The following is a 15,476-nucleotide window of genomic DNA, read 5'->3' as shown; positions in this document are numbered from 1 at the left end:
TTCCAAAAGCATATTTTCAATTGTAACTCGGTCTCATAGGTCACGCATCCCTATTTGCTTGAGAGACTTGCCTCTTCCTTGGGCACATTTTCTTCATGAGAGATCTCCTTGTTTTTATTATTCTTTTCCTCATATGCCTTGCGACACATATTTTATTGCTTAATAGTGAGATCTTCACATACAAAACATTTTGTATCCCTCAAATAGATCCAACTATTATCAAGGATAATCTTTCGCTTGGTCTCATCCGGCATGGTGCATACAATTGGCCGTTCTCCCGAGTGAGGAGCTCCTTGCTTCCCCACTCTATGTGCTCCATAGACCATAACTCCGGACATGCCAAAGTGGGTTTTGAAGAAATCTTCAATAACAATGGCAAGAGAAGGAGGTGTCTCTAACTTCTCTTCGGGAATTCCACGAATAACAATGTTCTTGGAACGTCGCTCCCGTTCCTTCAACTCCTCCACATCCACATTCTCAACATTCTTTGTTTGAACCATAGCTTGCATGAGTGAGGAATTAGAAACCACATTGCTACCACGTATATCAGCCCAAGACTTGTTTGTGCATACATTTTTCATGTCGCATACATCCCGGCTCATAGTGTCAAATTTCTCCTCTTTCAATACATGGTCATGCTCTACTTTGCTCATCCGCTCCTTCAAAGCATTCAAGTCCACAAGAGAGCGTTTAGATTCCTTGACTTCCTCTTCAAGTTGCATCAAACGTGTTGTTTGCATCTCAAGTGTCCTCTTGAGATTCTCATTCTCAACCACAAGTACCCTTAGTGTGCCATTCTCCATTGCAAGTGCTCGTAAGTCTTCACCTTGTTTGTTTACGGTCTCTTGCAATGATACCAAGTACGCCATGATCATGGTTTGCGATGTCGTTGGTTGGGTGGTTGTGTTGCTATCTCCACACTTAGGAGATTTTGGATCATTTTCCACAATGGTTGTGGACCTTGTTGAAGAAGAAGAACCCTTGCGAGTGCCGGAAGACATTGTATGTAAAATAGGAGATGAGAATCAATTTTGTTGAACCTGTTCACTTCGGAAATGCTGCTACAGAGAGAGGGAGAGAGAGAGAGAGAGGACTTCCAGCGCCCTTCATCGTCGAGGAAGAAGCAGGTGTCTAGTAGATCCATGTAAGGCTCACTTGGGAAAGACTTCGAGTGATGAATGCACCGAAGTCGATCTGTAAGCCGCCATCATCGGCGCATGGGTCGATGTCGAAGAGGCCAGGCATGAGGTTGAGGAAACTGTTCCCGACGTTGATACCTTTGGCAGAGCTGATAGAAAGCAATTTTTTTTTTGCTGCTGATTTGTCAGCCCTAGAGGAGGTCTGCTGTCGCCATCGTTGACGTGGGGATGGTATGCTTTGTATGTCTGCTCCTTGTGGGCAGCTTTAACCTTGGCAACTTTGTTGATCTGCAAGCCCTCATCACAGAGGTGCCGAGATGGTTACCATCCACGGCTTAGAGCTCGCCTGCCGGCTGTGCTAGTGTGTGTAGGTTGGATGCAAGCAATGGAATGGCCTCACCAATGACAATAGTGTACGTGCGTGCGTGCGTGTGTGTGCAAGCTGTTGCCATCACTCACATCGTGCAACCCCCCTAGTTCGCCCCCTTTCCATTGCCCACCAATGCCTCGATGGTGGCTATCCATGCGTTTACAGAAGGCGATCACCTCTCTCTCTCTCTCTCACACACACACACACACACACACACACACACACACACACACACACACACACACACACACACACAGAGTCAGTTTTTAAAAAGAAACTCTTTGAAAGAGCTCGCACTGGCGCGCGCTCTTTCAGAGAGTTTTTTTTAAAAAAACTGAGAGAGAGGGGGGGAGAGAGAGAGAGAGGACTTCCAGCGCCCTTCATCGTCGAGGAAGAAGCAGGTGTCTAGCAGATCCATGTAAGGCTCACTTGGGAAAGACTTTGAGTGATGACTGCACCGAAGTCGATCTGTAAGCCGCCATCGTCGGTGCATGGGTCGATGTTGAAGAGGCCAGGCATGAGGTTGAGGAAACTGTTCCCGACGTTGATACCTTTGGCAGAGCTGATAGAAAGCAATTTTTTTTTTTTTGCTGTTGATTTGTCAGCCCTGGAGGAGGTCTGCTGTTGCCATCGTTGACGTGGGGATGGTCTGCTTTGTGTGTCTGCTCCTTGTGGGCAGCTTTAACCTTGGCGACTTTGTTGATCTGCAAGCCCTCATCACAGAGGCGCCGAGATGGTTACCATCCACGACTTAGAGCTAGCCTGCGGCCTGTGCTAGTGTGTGTAGGTTGGATGCAAGCAATGGAATGGCCTCACCAATGACAATAGTGTACGTGCGTGCGTGTGTGTGTGTGCAAGCTGTTGCCATCACCCATAGCGTGCAGCCCCCCTAGTTTGCCCCCTTTCCATTGCCCGCCAATGAGTATGGACTCGTCGATGGTGGCTATCCATCTGTTTACAGAAGGGGAGTGTATGATCTTGTTCTCATCAATTGTAGTAGATTGGATACCGAGGGTTGACGATGAGCGGATTGAAGACGGTGTTGGGTGCGACGGTGGTGAATGTGAGCATGGAAGAGTCCGACGAGTTACATGTGGGGAAGGCAGTAGGAGAAGGTGTTGGGCAGTGCTTTACGATGCAGCTGTAATGGAAAGGCGAGGGGGCCGCGGCTCAGACCCATGATTCTGGCCATGGCCTCGAAGCCGCCATCTTGGTCACAACAGCTCCGATGACACCGAACAAGAAGTCAAGCAGCGTGAGTGTTAGAGACGAGCTTGCCGATGGGCATGCCGCCGTTCTGCTACACTTTGAGGTAGGTGCAGACGGAGCTGTCCGGCCTCGACATTTAATTGGAGGCGGCGCCCAGGAGATTGTAGAGAGGGGAGTCACCTCTGATTATGGAAAGACTTGTGGAGTCCACTCGGGGTCAACGATGGGCTGGTCCAGCTGCTCCAAGCATGGGTGGTAGGTCGGGCATTGCAACCACGTAAGGTCGGCGGTTGTGTCCATTGTCATGTGAAAGGAGCGACGGGTGCTGTCCACAATTACAGGTCGCACATAGTAGTTAACGCTACCAAGATCGTAACCCGGAGACGAGTAGTAACGTTCAACACCTTCGATCTTGGAGCGCCCGCCTAATTAGCTAGCCTGTATTGTTATTTATTATGCATCGTTGCTCATCTCCAGCACATCCCAACACCGACATTGCAGCGTGGCTACTCTGCTGAATAACGAACGTAAGAATGGTGCTGACGTTGTTTGAAAACATATCTTGTTTGGTCATAATATTGCAGGCGTAAGTGCACGCATGCGCAGCTAAAACTAGAGCTACCAATCTATATAATTCCTTTGTATGGTAGGCCAGGAACTCATTAGTATTTGACAAAAACTCCCATGCATTTTGACTTCCATGGAGACTCCTCAAGATCACACTTCTTTAGGACTATATGTCCTTACCTTGATATTGTCCATGTGCAAAGGATTATGTGTCAAATTCTTCCATGGCAGACGTACATCAGTATAGTGCATGATGCGTCAGGGAATTCTGACAATTTGGAACCCTGGTCCAATGTGATTTTCATAGAGCAGCAGCTGCAGCGAGAGTAAAAGGAGGATATACAGCTAGATAGTGACAAAGAGAATGGAAGTAAGGAGTTTATGATGATTTTGGTCAGCCGCATGTCTGCATGGTTGGAGAGGTATGCATGCAACATGCTGCTCGAGGATATGCCCGCAAATTTTTTTAAGGGTGTGTTGGCATCGTTGATGCACATGTGTCCACACCTAGCTTTGTGCGAGGCAATTGTGACACATCTTAAGAGGTAGATGTTGGAGGTCTTCCCGACTGGGTAGCACGATGAGACAATAAGTAGAAGACAATTTTCAACGGAGAGAGAGAGAGAGAGAGAGAGAGAGAGAGAGAGAGAGAGAGAGAGAGAGAGAGAGAGAGACTATCCTTTCCCTACCAGAGATTATTACTTTTCTTTACTCTTCGGTGCTATTTCCTTCCATGCCGAATGGCAATGACTACACCCCATTAAAAGGAAGGAGAGAGAGAGAGAGAGAGAGAGAGAGAGAGAGAGAGAGAGAGAGAGAGAGAGAGAGAGAGAGAGAGAGAGAGAGATGATCCCTATCCATTCTCATGTAGCACAGATATAGAGGTCCATGGGGCGAACTGAGGAGGAGGGTGTCAATCTCATCGAGGGCAAGCTCAGATCAAAGTCGACGTTTGGTATCTCTACACGCTCGTGAAGAAAATAGAGAGAATCGTAGACACGAGCCCACCTCCTGTTGCCATGTGGCAGTTTTGAGAGATGCCTCTCTCCATTAATATGGTTAGAGTTATAAGTTTCCAAAAAATCCTTTCAACATAAGGGCATCCCACTTTGGGTTAGTAATCTGGGTGGAGGCATGATGGACAAGTCAGTAGACTAGGAATCCTAAGCAGTCTGCGAACTTAGAGCAATGCTCATATAAACATGGAAAATTTAAGAGAAGGTTTTTCTACTAAATTCCTCAAAAATTTGTAGGTTTTCTCACCTTCTACTTTGAATTTTGAAGATAAATCTCAGAATTTATAGATGGAAATATACTAAACCTAGGTTTCTTTTGTTTATCAACATGGTTGGGTGAAAGAGAACTTGCATGGGGAGAAGTTGTCCTAAGAAAGTGTTCATAAATTTATCCACCTTGAATACTATTTTATCAAAGAACTCCTTATAATCCCCCACCATTACCACCTCCCTTGACAAGTCACCACCATCTTTGGCAGTACCACTAACTTTCCCACCCCCTTGATGGTAGGCTTCATATGATAGTTTGACACAAACTTTATATACCATGATGTGGAGTTCTCAAAAGAATGACCTCATTAATATAATTATTTTCAAGTTCCCAAAGTTTTCTCTAGAGTAACTTAAAAAGGCATAGCATGGTATTGTACGTCAACCCATAATAACTTGATGTAGAGTGAGAGAGAGGAGAAGAAGAAAAAGTAAAGAGCTCCCAAACTCTCCTTATTCATGAGATTAATTTAGTGGCAACAACCTTACCCTTTTAGTTTAAAGCTTGTGGTTTAATCCTTCGATTGGGGGGCTGAAATTGGAGACGAATATCAACATGCCATTATAATGGTTCCAAGTGTTCTAGCCCATCAAAGAAAACACTCTACCCAAACCTTGTTCAAAGGGTTTTGTCGGTCTAAAATTTTTGGTTGATTTACCATAAAAAATAGGTGCAATCTTCAATTAACTTTTTTTTTTTGTTGTGCTTGAAGTCACCTAAGAAATCATGTTTGGTTTTTGTTTTGTATATGTGCCTTGCCCTATCTTGCTCGTTTTATGGATTGCTCGGAGAATCTCGCTCGAGCTTTGAGATTCCTTGCGTAGACTACCCTGGTTTAAATGCGGTCAATGTTAAGAACAAGTATCCATTACCACAAGTGGATAAGCTGTTTGACAAGTTTACTCATGCTCGTATTTTTACAAAGATAGACTTATGGTTGGGATATCACCAAGTACGCGTTTGACTTGCTGATATACCTAAAAATGCATTCCGAACAAGGTTTGGAAATTATAAATTTTTGGTTATGCCCTTTGGGTTAGCCAATGCACCTGCAACTTTCATGAAACTCATGGATAGTGTCTTGAGACCGTACTTGGGTAAGTTTGTTATCATTTTTCTCGATGACATTCTCGTGTACAGTGCTTCTGAGGAAGAGCACTTGCAACATTTGAGGAAGGTGTTTGCATTGCTACGAGCAAACAAGTCATATGTCAAAGAGTCAAAAGTGAAATTTTCTCAAGGAGGAAATTCACTATCTAGGGCATGTTATCTCAGCTAATGGACTGCACATGGACCAATCCAAAGTGGATGCTATTTGGAGGTGGCCTTCTCCCAAAATTCTGGAAGAGCTATAGATTTTCTTGGGATTTGCAGGTTTTTATCGAAGGTTTGTTAAAAACTATGCTCATATTGTTGTACCAATGATGGACCAGCTGAAAGGCAAAGGGAAAACCTTTCGGTGGGATGTCGCTCAACTGTAAAATTTTAATACTCTCAAGGACGCATTAGCTACGACTCCTATCCTTGCTATTGTCAATCCTTTGAAGCCATTCATTTTGGAAACGGATACCAGTAATCGTTCTTTTGGAGTAGTCCTTTTACAAGAAGGAATGCCAATTGCATTTGAAAGCAAGAAGCTTGATTCAACACAACAAAACTATTTTGCTTATGAATAAAAACTCTATGCAATAGTGTCTGCATTGAAGACATCGCGGCATTATTTATATGGATCTCAGTTTGAGATTGTGTTTGACCATGAAAGCATAAAATGGTTTACACAACAAACTAACTTGAAGGGTCAAAAGGCCAGGTGGGCTGAGATTCTTCAAGAGTACGACGCAAAGCTTCGGTATCATAAAGGACGATACAATGTGGTGGCTGATGCTCTTAGTTGTCTCCCTGAGATCAACTTTCTTTTGTTCACATAACATTGAAGTGAGTTTATGGATTCTCTGAAGGGCAAATATGAGCATGACGACGCATACTCCAAAATGTGGAGCTATGTGAAAATAAGGAATCCGTCTCACTCCAATGCAGGTAGTGTTTTGTCAACCTCCACAATAGTTCTCCTACGTCAGAGTGATGAACTACAGAGATGGAAGAAATTTTCCATAGATAATGGGTACCTATTCTACAAAGGGAGAGTTTGTATACTGACAGATGCGGACATTCGGTGCCAAATTCTTCATGAATGTCACGATGGTCCAAGTGCAAGGCACCCGGACATTAACAAGACTTATGCTCTCACAAGATGATAGTTTTACTAGCCAGGTTTACACAGCTTTGTTCAAGACTATGTCTTGCATTGCCAAAAATTTCAAGTTAATAAACCAGAGCGCCTGAGGACAGGAGGACTTTTACATCCACTAGAGATTTCTAATGGTAAAGGGGAAAGTATCTCTATGGATTTCATAGTGGGTTTACCAACCACTGTATGAGGTCATGACTCAGTATGGGTGGTCATAGACCGGTTGACTAAACTATGCAAGTTTATTCCAACCAAGTCAAAAATAAAGACTCAAGAAATAGCTAAGTTATTTGTGGAAAATTTGTACAAGTTGTATGGATTGCCAAGTAAAATTGTGAGTGATCGTGATCCCAAGTTTAATAGTCATTTTTGGAGGGTTGTGTTTGAACGATTGGGTACACAACTTAACCTCAATACAACAGATCATCTTGAAACGGATGGTCAAATTGAACGAGTTAACCAAGTGCTAGAGGATATGCTACGAGCATACGTTAGCAAGAAAAAAACAAAATAGGAAGAGTATCCTCTCTTCTTGAGTTTTCTTACAACAGTGCTGAGCATGTCACGACGACTGGTTTTAGTCCTTTCATGCTAATGTACGGTTTCCAACCTAGGTCATCCAGAAAACTCTAGCAGGTTAAGGATTTTATCCAAGACCATATGGATATGCTAAAACTCTCTCTTTAGAATGTTTAACAAACACACGATCGGTATAAGAAATACGTTGACGAGAAACATTGGTAAGATAACTTCAAGGAAGGGAAAGAGGTATTTTTGCGTGTGCCAGAGCATTCAAGAAGTCTGAAGACTGGGCCAACACCTAAACTATCTCCGAGATACTGTGGGCCTTTCAAGATACTCAAGCAAGTTGGTGATTGTTCTTACAAACTCTTGTTACTAGCACACTCTCGTGTCCATCCGGTATTTCATGTAAGTCATTTATGTAAACGCTTGCATGGGGATGACAACGTCATCGACCAATAGATTTTGGTTGATTTTGTTGAACCTCCTACCCAATTGCATGAACTTGAACGTAATCTTGACTATCATGATTTACGTACGCGTCATCATGTGCATCAATAGGCTCTTGTCAAGTGGAAATACCGATGTGAAGAAGGTGCCACTTGGAAAAACATTAGTGTTCTTAAGAAGAAGTTTCCTAATTTTGTTTTTGATGACGAAAACACTTCTCCAAGGGGGGAGTAATGTCATGCCAAGGGCATAAACCGCGGTGGTCAAGGACTTGGCCCAAGAGACTGGCTGCTAGTGTGGATAGGAAATGAGGCCCAGGGGGCTATATAAAGGAAGGTTGGGAGGTTAATTCCAAGGTAGTCCCTCCAGGGGTCTCACATCGCATGCTTCATGCATGCTCCATGATTATTCTATTCATCCTTTTCAAAATGCCAATTTGTTGAGGTGTCCTTGTTGTTGTCCTTTGCCTCCAAATGCCATCGGTAGCACAAAATCTTTCAAAATCTTGGTTGAAATATTCGCCTCCATTGTCGGAATTAAGGCATTTAAGCTTGGTACCTGCTTCATTCTCCACAAAGACTTTCCATCTTTGAAATATGAAAAACACAATGGATTTATTCTTCATTATATAAACCCATGTTTTCCTAGTTGCATCGTTTATGAATGTTACATACTACAACGAGCTACCACGGGATGGTGTACTTGCAAAACCCCAAACATCAGAATGAACCAATTCAAGTTTTTTATTTTTTCTTTCATTTGCTATTTTTTGAAAATTTACCCTCTTTTGTTTACCATAAATACAATCTTCACAGAACTCTAAGTCCACTTGCTTCAAACTTGGTAGAAGCTTCTTTGATTGAAGGATTTGCATTCCTTTGGCACTCATATTCCCAAGCCAATAGCGCCACACCGCATTGTTGACTTTTGTAGCTGTTCCACAAGTTGAAGATTGCATGCTGACAATACACAAGTAAAGTGTACCAACCTTCTCTGATTTGGCAACCCCCAAAGATCCCTTTGAGATCTTCCAACATTTGTTTTTGAATGCAATGTTGTGATCTTCATCGTCCAATTGTCCTGTAGAGATCAAATTTTTGCAAAGAGAAGGAACATACCTAACATCTTTAAGCTTCCATTCATTTCCATTAGCACCTTTGACACAAACTCTCCATTTGCCAAAAATTTCACAAACTTCATCATCTCCCAAGTATATATACCCAAAATTACCTTTGGTGTAAGCTTCAAAATTTTGCTTGTGTGGTGTCGCATGAAATGAAGCCCCCAAGCCTACTATCCATGAATGAGACACATTGTCTAATGAGATAAATAGAGTGTCTTGCTCTACTTTACCTGCCACATTGGACTCGATGTTGGCTTGTTGTCTTGAGAGTCCAACCCCTTCTTCTTGGACCATCAATACTTCTTGACTTGGCCCTTCTTGACGTAGTTCCAACATTGAAGAACTGACTTTGTGTGTGACTTGCTCCGCCTTGAGCGATCACAACCCTTTTGGTTTTTGAACCTCTCCTTCGATCTTTCCCTCATTTTTACTGAAAGTTTATCGTGCTTCTCCTTTGCATTTCCTCGCTAAGGAGAACACCCACAACATCACCAAACTTAAGAGTCTTTGTGTTAGAGATAGAGTTACTTACAGCCACCACAAGGCTATCCCAACTATTTAGTAGAGATGATAGTATAAGGAGGGCTCACACTTCATTGTCAAAATTGACCTTCACCGATCAAAGTTGACTTATGTTCATGTTAAAGTAATATAGGTGTTCTACAACTAAACCACCACCCAATTTTTGATTGAGCAAGCACTTCATAAGAAATACCTTGTTGGATGCCGATGGTTTCTCGTAGAGGCCGTCAAGTGACTTCATCAAGTCCTCCGTGGTCTTCATCTCCAAAATGTTGAAGGCCGCCATCGACACCAAGATTAACTGGATTGTTCCTAATGCCTTCCGGTCAAGGACAATCCATGCTTCATTTGCCATAGTTGCAGGCTTCTTTGCAAGGCCGACTAGTGGCAAATAAAGATACTTTTGGTAGAGATGGTCTTCAATATGCATCTTCCAGTGTTGGTAGTTTTTTTCATTGAAGTTCTCGATCTTAAGCTTATCTTCCTCCTCCATTATTCCCACTCAATTCAAGAAATCCTTTCTTTAAAGATACTTTAGCTACACAAAAATCTTGCTCTGATACCAGTTGTTAGGAAATAGGACATAGCCAAGTAGATAATATAGAAGTTTACTTAATGGAGAGAGATAATTTTCACACACGAGAGATTATAGAGAGGGGGGGGGGGGGGGGGGGGGCGACGAGAGAGAGAGAGAGAGAGAGAGAGAGAGAGAGAGAGAGAGAGAGAGAGAGAGAGAGAGAGAGAGAGAGAGAGAGAGAGAGAGAGAGAGAGAGAGAGAGAGAGAGAGAGAGAGAGAGAGAGAGAGAGAGAGAACGATACATGTGGTCATCCAATGTGGGCTACGTCCACACGAAAGCAGCCACTCAATGGATTTAGTACTTCAAAATTAAAGTAGGTTACAAAGGGATTATACCTTTAATGGAGCTCCCGCCTTGCTTCACTCTCATCACCTCACATACACCTTGCTTCATCAAATTCACAATGCATTTTGTGTGTAGAAAAGGCCTCTTTTTATAGGCCAAAAGGGCTGCCCTCTCTCATGAGAGGCAGCCATGTGTAGCCGCCCTTGTGTAGACAAGTCAAAATTGGATTCTCCCACGCACCCATGTGTGGCCGCTCTTGAGAAGACAAGTCTGCTTAGAAATCGGTCACTGGCCCATTGATTTCCGACCACCGACCATTGACCATTGGCTACTGGCCACCGGCCAACCGATCTGCCATTTTCCAACCAATTTTCGGCCATAATATTCCGACAAAAAGGGAATGTTCCGGTGAACTCAATGAACGTGAATTTTTGGTTTTTCGGTGAGTGATTGTTCTCATGCACGGTGGCTTCTCCTCATAGTTGGGGACCTTACAAATGTGTTTTGAGACTAAAAGTTACAAGGGTTACATAAAACAGGCTCCATACTTAACAAGTAAGTCATTGTTTTCCTTGATGACATTTTAAGTGCATCTAAGGATGAGCACTTACAACATCTGAAGCAGTTGTTTTGTCTTCTCAAGAAACACAAATTATATGCTAAGGAGTCTAGGTATAATTTTTTACAGACAAAAATTCAATGTTTGAGACATATCATTTTGTTGCTGCAGGCATCATATAGATCAATCCAAACTGAAATTCATTTGGTATTGTGTCCTCCTAAAAATATAGATGAGCTCCAAATTTTCTTGGGATTTACAACTTTTTATCACAAAATTTGTTAAAAATATGCAAAAATTGATGTTCCTATGACGGACCAATTGAAAGCCAAGGGCAAAGCATTTCATTGGGAAAGAATCAACAACAAAGTTTTGAAGCACTTAAGGTAACTCTAGCTATTACTCCTATGTTAGCTATTGTGGATCCAATGAAACCTTTTGTGCTTGATACAAATGCCAACAATCAAGCTATTTGAGGAGTTTTTCTTCAAGAGAAAAGGCCAAGTACTTTTGAGAGAAAAAAACTCGATCCTGCCTAGAAAAATTATTCCACATATGAAAGAAAATTATATGCTATATTGTACACTTTGAAAGAATGAAGAAAATATTTGTATAGAGCTCAATTTAAAATAGTGTTTGACCATGAAAGTATCAAATGGTTTGCACACTTGTTTGATTTGAGTCCTTCTAAAGGCCAAGTGGATTGAGACTCTTCAAGAGTATGATTCAAAGCTCCAATATCACAAAGGACAATAAAATGTGGTAGATGATGCTCTTAGTTATGTGTCTGAGATCAAATCTCTTTTTTTTATAGAGCTTAAAGGTGAGTTCTTCTAATCTCGTAAGGGGAATTGTGAGCATTATGATGCATACTCCAAGGTGTGGAGTCATGTTCAAAAAAGGGATCCTTCTCACTCCAAATGCTAGTAGTGTGTCTACTTTGTGTCTATTTCCTCCACACTTAGGTCTCCTCTTTTGAGTGATGAATTGACTAGATGGAAGAAATTTTCCATTGAGAATAGGCACCTAATCCACAAGGGGTGTGTGTGTGTGTGTGTGTCCGAACGAGCATAGAGCACCAAATTCTTCCAAGTATAGGGCACCTCGTACAATGAGAGTTACATGGGCATATTCAACACCAAGAATATAAGGAAAGAGGTCTCTTGCATACTTTGGAGATTCCCAATGGCAAATAGAAAAGTATCTCTATGGATTTTATTGTGGGTCTACCAACCATTGTATGAGGTATGACTCGACATGGGTGATTGTAGATAGGTTGACTAAACATTGTAAGTTTATTCCAACCAAGTGCAATATTAAAACTCCCAATTTAGCTAATTTATTGATTGATAATCTTTATAGACTATAAGGATTGCCTAGTAATATTGTTAGTGATCGTAATCCCAAGTCTACTAGTCACTTATGGAGGGCTATCTTTAAACGATCAGGAACACAACTCAATCTCACTACTACAGATTATCCATAGAGTGATGGTCAGATTGAATGGGTTAATCAAGTGCTAGAGGATATACTACATGTATACATTAACAAAAAGCAATTGGCTTTGGAAAGCATGCTACTACTCGATTTAGTCCCTTCATGCTTATGTACGGGTTTCAACCTAGGTCACCAATTACACTGGGGTTGGCTATGGAAATTCAACAAGTCAAGGGCTTTATTCAAGATCGTATGGATATGCTCAAGAATTCTCATCAAATGTTTTGAGAAGAACAAGACAAATACAATAAGTATACTCATTAGAATTGTTGGCAAGTCACTTTCACGGGAGGTGAAGAGGTTTTCTTACATGTTCACAATATTCAAAAAGTCTAAAAACTTAAGTCATCTCTTAGATATTGTGGCCCATTCAAAATACTCAAGAGAGTTGGAGATACGGCCTACAAACTTTATTACTCATGCACTCTTGTATCCATCCAACTTTCGTAAGATCAAGATAAAATACTTCACTAGATTTATCTTGAAATTTACTTTTTACCAGTACAAGCGCTTCAAGAGTACTTACATTTTGTTCTTGTAGCATATCCTCCATCTTTTCTTCATCTCTGATCTCAAATTTGGTCTTAAGGGGTAGGCATGTTTCCCTCAAGTGAATCCTACCACCGTTCCAAGAAAATAAATCTTTGCTCTTGGCCTCTTCAAATCCCTCAGTCATTCTTTATGTGATTGAGGCTATCACACCACATTCAATTGAAATTCCCTCTAATCTTCTAAGGACCTCTTTGCTTTGACCTTGATGATGTACCCTTATCCTCAAGCCAGACAACATTAAGGTTAAGGTTCAACTCCTTTATACCTTTCACAAGCTCATTCAAAATTGGCTCTTCTACCTTCAAATCCTTCTCTTTCGCTTGCATTGGCACACAATTATATAGAGTGCTTCGATCACTTCCTTCCAATCTGACTTCAAGCCAAACTCACCCACTAAATCCAAAAGAAGATCCACTAGACTCTTTTGCAACTTTTGATCTATAGCATATACAAATAACTCCTCCTTTTTTAGAATAAGATTTTTTTTGGCAATCCTCAAGTGGATATAATCACTATTTCCCTGTATAAAATCATATAGATCATCATTCCTGGCCAAGTATAGTATGCACATTAATCTCAAAACCTTATGAACTCGGCACAATACAACACATCTTAATTTTTTTCTCACTATTCCCGCACAATGGCACAACAATGCTTAACAATGCTTTGGTCGACATGTATGCCAAATGCAATGTCCTCAAAGTAAAACTGCTTTCTATGAGATTTCTTTCTAGGATGCTATGCTTGGAATGCATTGGTTTCAACATTTTCCCAATATTGAAAAGGCATTTTGACAAACCTATGAGAGTAACCATGATGATGCCATTGTTTGAGTAGCTTTCTGTTTGGTGTGCTCTTCTAGATGCATGTCAAACATGGGGGGATGAAGCTTGGAGAATTGGCTTTAATTTGAGAGTACAACTAGTTGGATGTAAGGCCTATACAAGAAAAAATTGTTTTTAATAAGCTTCTCGTCCAAGGTGTCATCAATTAGCTTCATTGATTGTGGGATACACCCAATATGAACAAGGCGTTCTAAAGAAGCTATGAGAGTAATCAAGATGATGCCATTTTTTGCCTATCTTCCAAATTTGGCATGATCTTCTAAGCACAAGTAAAGAAATGGAGATTGTGAAGCTTGGAGAATTGAGCTTTGAGGGTGTAATACAACCAACTCAATGTAAGGCTGTCGTATAGGTCTTAATGACTAGCATTTATGTTGCTAGAATGAAAGAGGAGGCACAAAAGAACATTCAATGCATGAGGGTGACAAATGTTGCAACCAAGATCAACATGCTAGGTTGATGCGAGTGGGAACTTTTTAACACCACAACATTTGCAAAGCTGTAGGTGTATTTAAAGCTACAAGAGCTTGACTTAAATCTTCTGAAGAAGTATATATTTCCAAGCATGTCATCATTTTTCTATAATGCAAGTATGTAGAGAGAACCAAGATTACTGTACAACACAACTTTTACCTTTAACGTCTTTGATATTATCGAAGAAACTGACATGTATGTGATGATCATTAATCCTACCTATCAAATGGTACACTAACTTGTGCATCTTTCACTCAGGACCTACACATAATGAAGCTTTTGAACTTAACCAAGCAGAGACATAATTCAAGACAGAATAAACACATCAATTAGAAAAAAATAGCATACATATTGACTTCTAGCTATAGTATGGTTATGTGAGAAGTGCTACTTTTAGACACTAGTTAATTTGTGTTTTTTATAGATCATGATATCTATTCTTGCTGATGCCACATTACATAGCGGATACAATGAAAGAAATAGCCACAACACAACATTATAATGCACTATTTCTTAGAAACGGACATCTAATTTTTTGAAATTGAGTTGAATTCTTTCCTACTAATCAGGGTATAGTAGTTGTGAGTCACAAAACAAACAACACATCAATAGTAACTTTTACTTCAAATTTATACTTCCATAAAAAAAAAGTAAACCTCACCAACGAATTTCTAAAACAAGGCCAAGCAAGAATTGTGAGGAGTCCCATCTATTCAAATACTTTGAACACTCGTGCGTTGCATCTCTTTCTTGAGGTATGTAAAGCATGCAACCATTGATGATTTCTTTAGGGAAAATTACCAAAATACCGCTCTAATTTGTGGGAATTCCCAAAATACCCTTGTATCTATTTTGGTTGGATTGTTTAAAATTTTCTAATCTTTATTCCTTTTTGACAATTGAGATCCTTTTTTGAGTGCTTAGCATGTGATTTGTCACAAATTACCTCGCAAAAAAATGCAATTATGTTTCAAAATAATGAAGCAATCTATGTCCAAAAGTCTACATAACCAACTCACATTCTAGTTTTAGCATCTTGTATTGATACACAATCAGTCTTCTTATAAAAAGCTAGAAATTTTTTTATCTTTGGAGAAATTTAATCTCACAATCAGGGGTATTTTGGGAATTTTGGAAAATTTGAACGGCATTTTAGGAATTTTTGAAATTTGAGGGGTATTTTGGGAATTTCAACAAATTAGAGGGTATTTTGGTAATTTTCCCCATTTCGTTATAACGTCCTTCCAAC

At 40.8% G+C, this 15,476-nt stretch overlaps 1 pseudogene; it reads left to right on the top strand.

Moving 5' to 3' along the window:
• Nucleotides 1–2,445: 2,445 nt before the first annotated feature.
• LOC147455786 (uncharacterized) lies at nt 2,446–3,147 on the top strand (annotated as a pseudogene).
• The last annotated feature ends 12,329 nt before the right edge of the window (nt 3,148–15,476 follow it).

This window comes from Adiantum capillus-veneris, chromosome 6 (genome assembly GCF_014529385.1).
Source record: "Adiantum capillus-veneris isolate H3 chromosome 6, ASM1452938v2, whole genome shotgun sequence".
In the NCBI taxonomy this organism is placed as follows: Eukaryota; Viridiplantae; Streptophyta; class Polypodiopsida; order Polypodiales; family Pteridaceae; genus Adiantum; species Adiantum capillus-veneris.
Note: the sequence above shows the minus strand (reverse complement) of the source record. Positions and strands in the feature narration are given on the sequence as shown.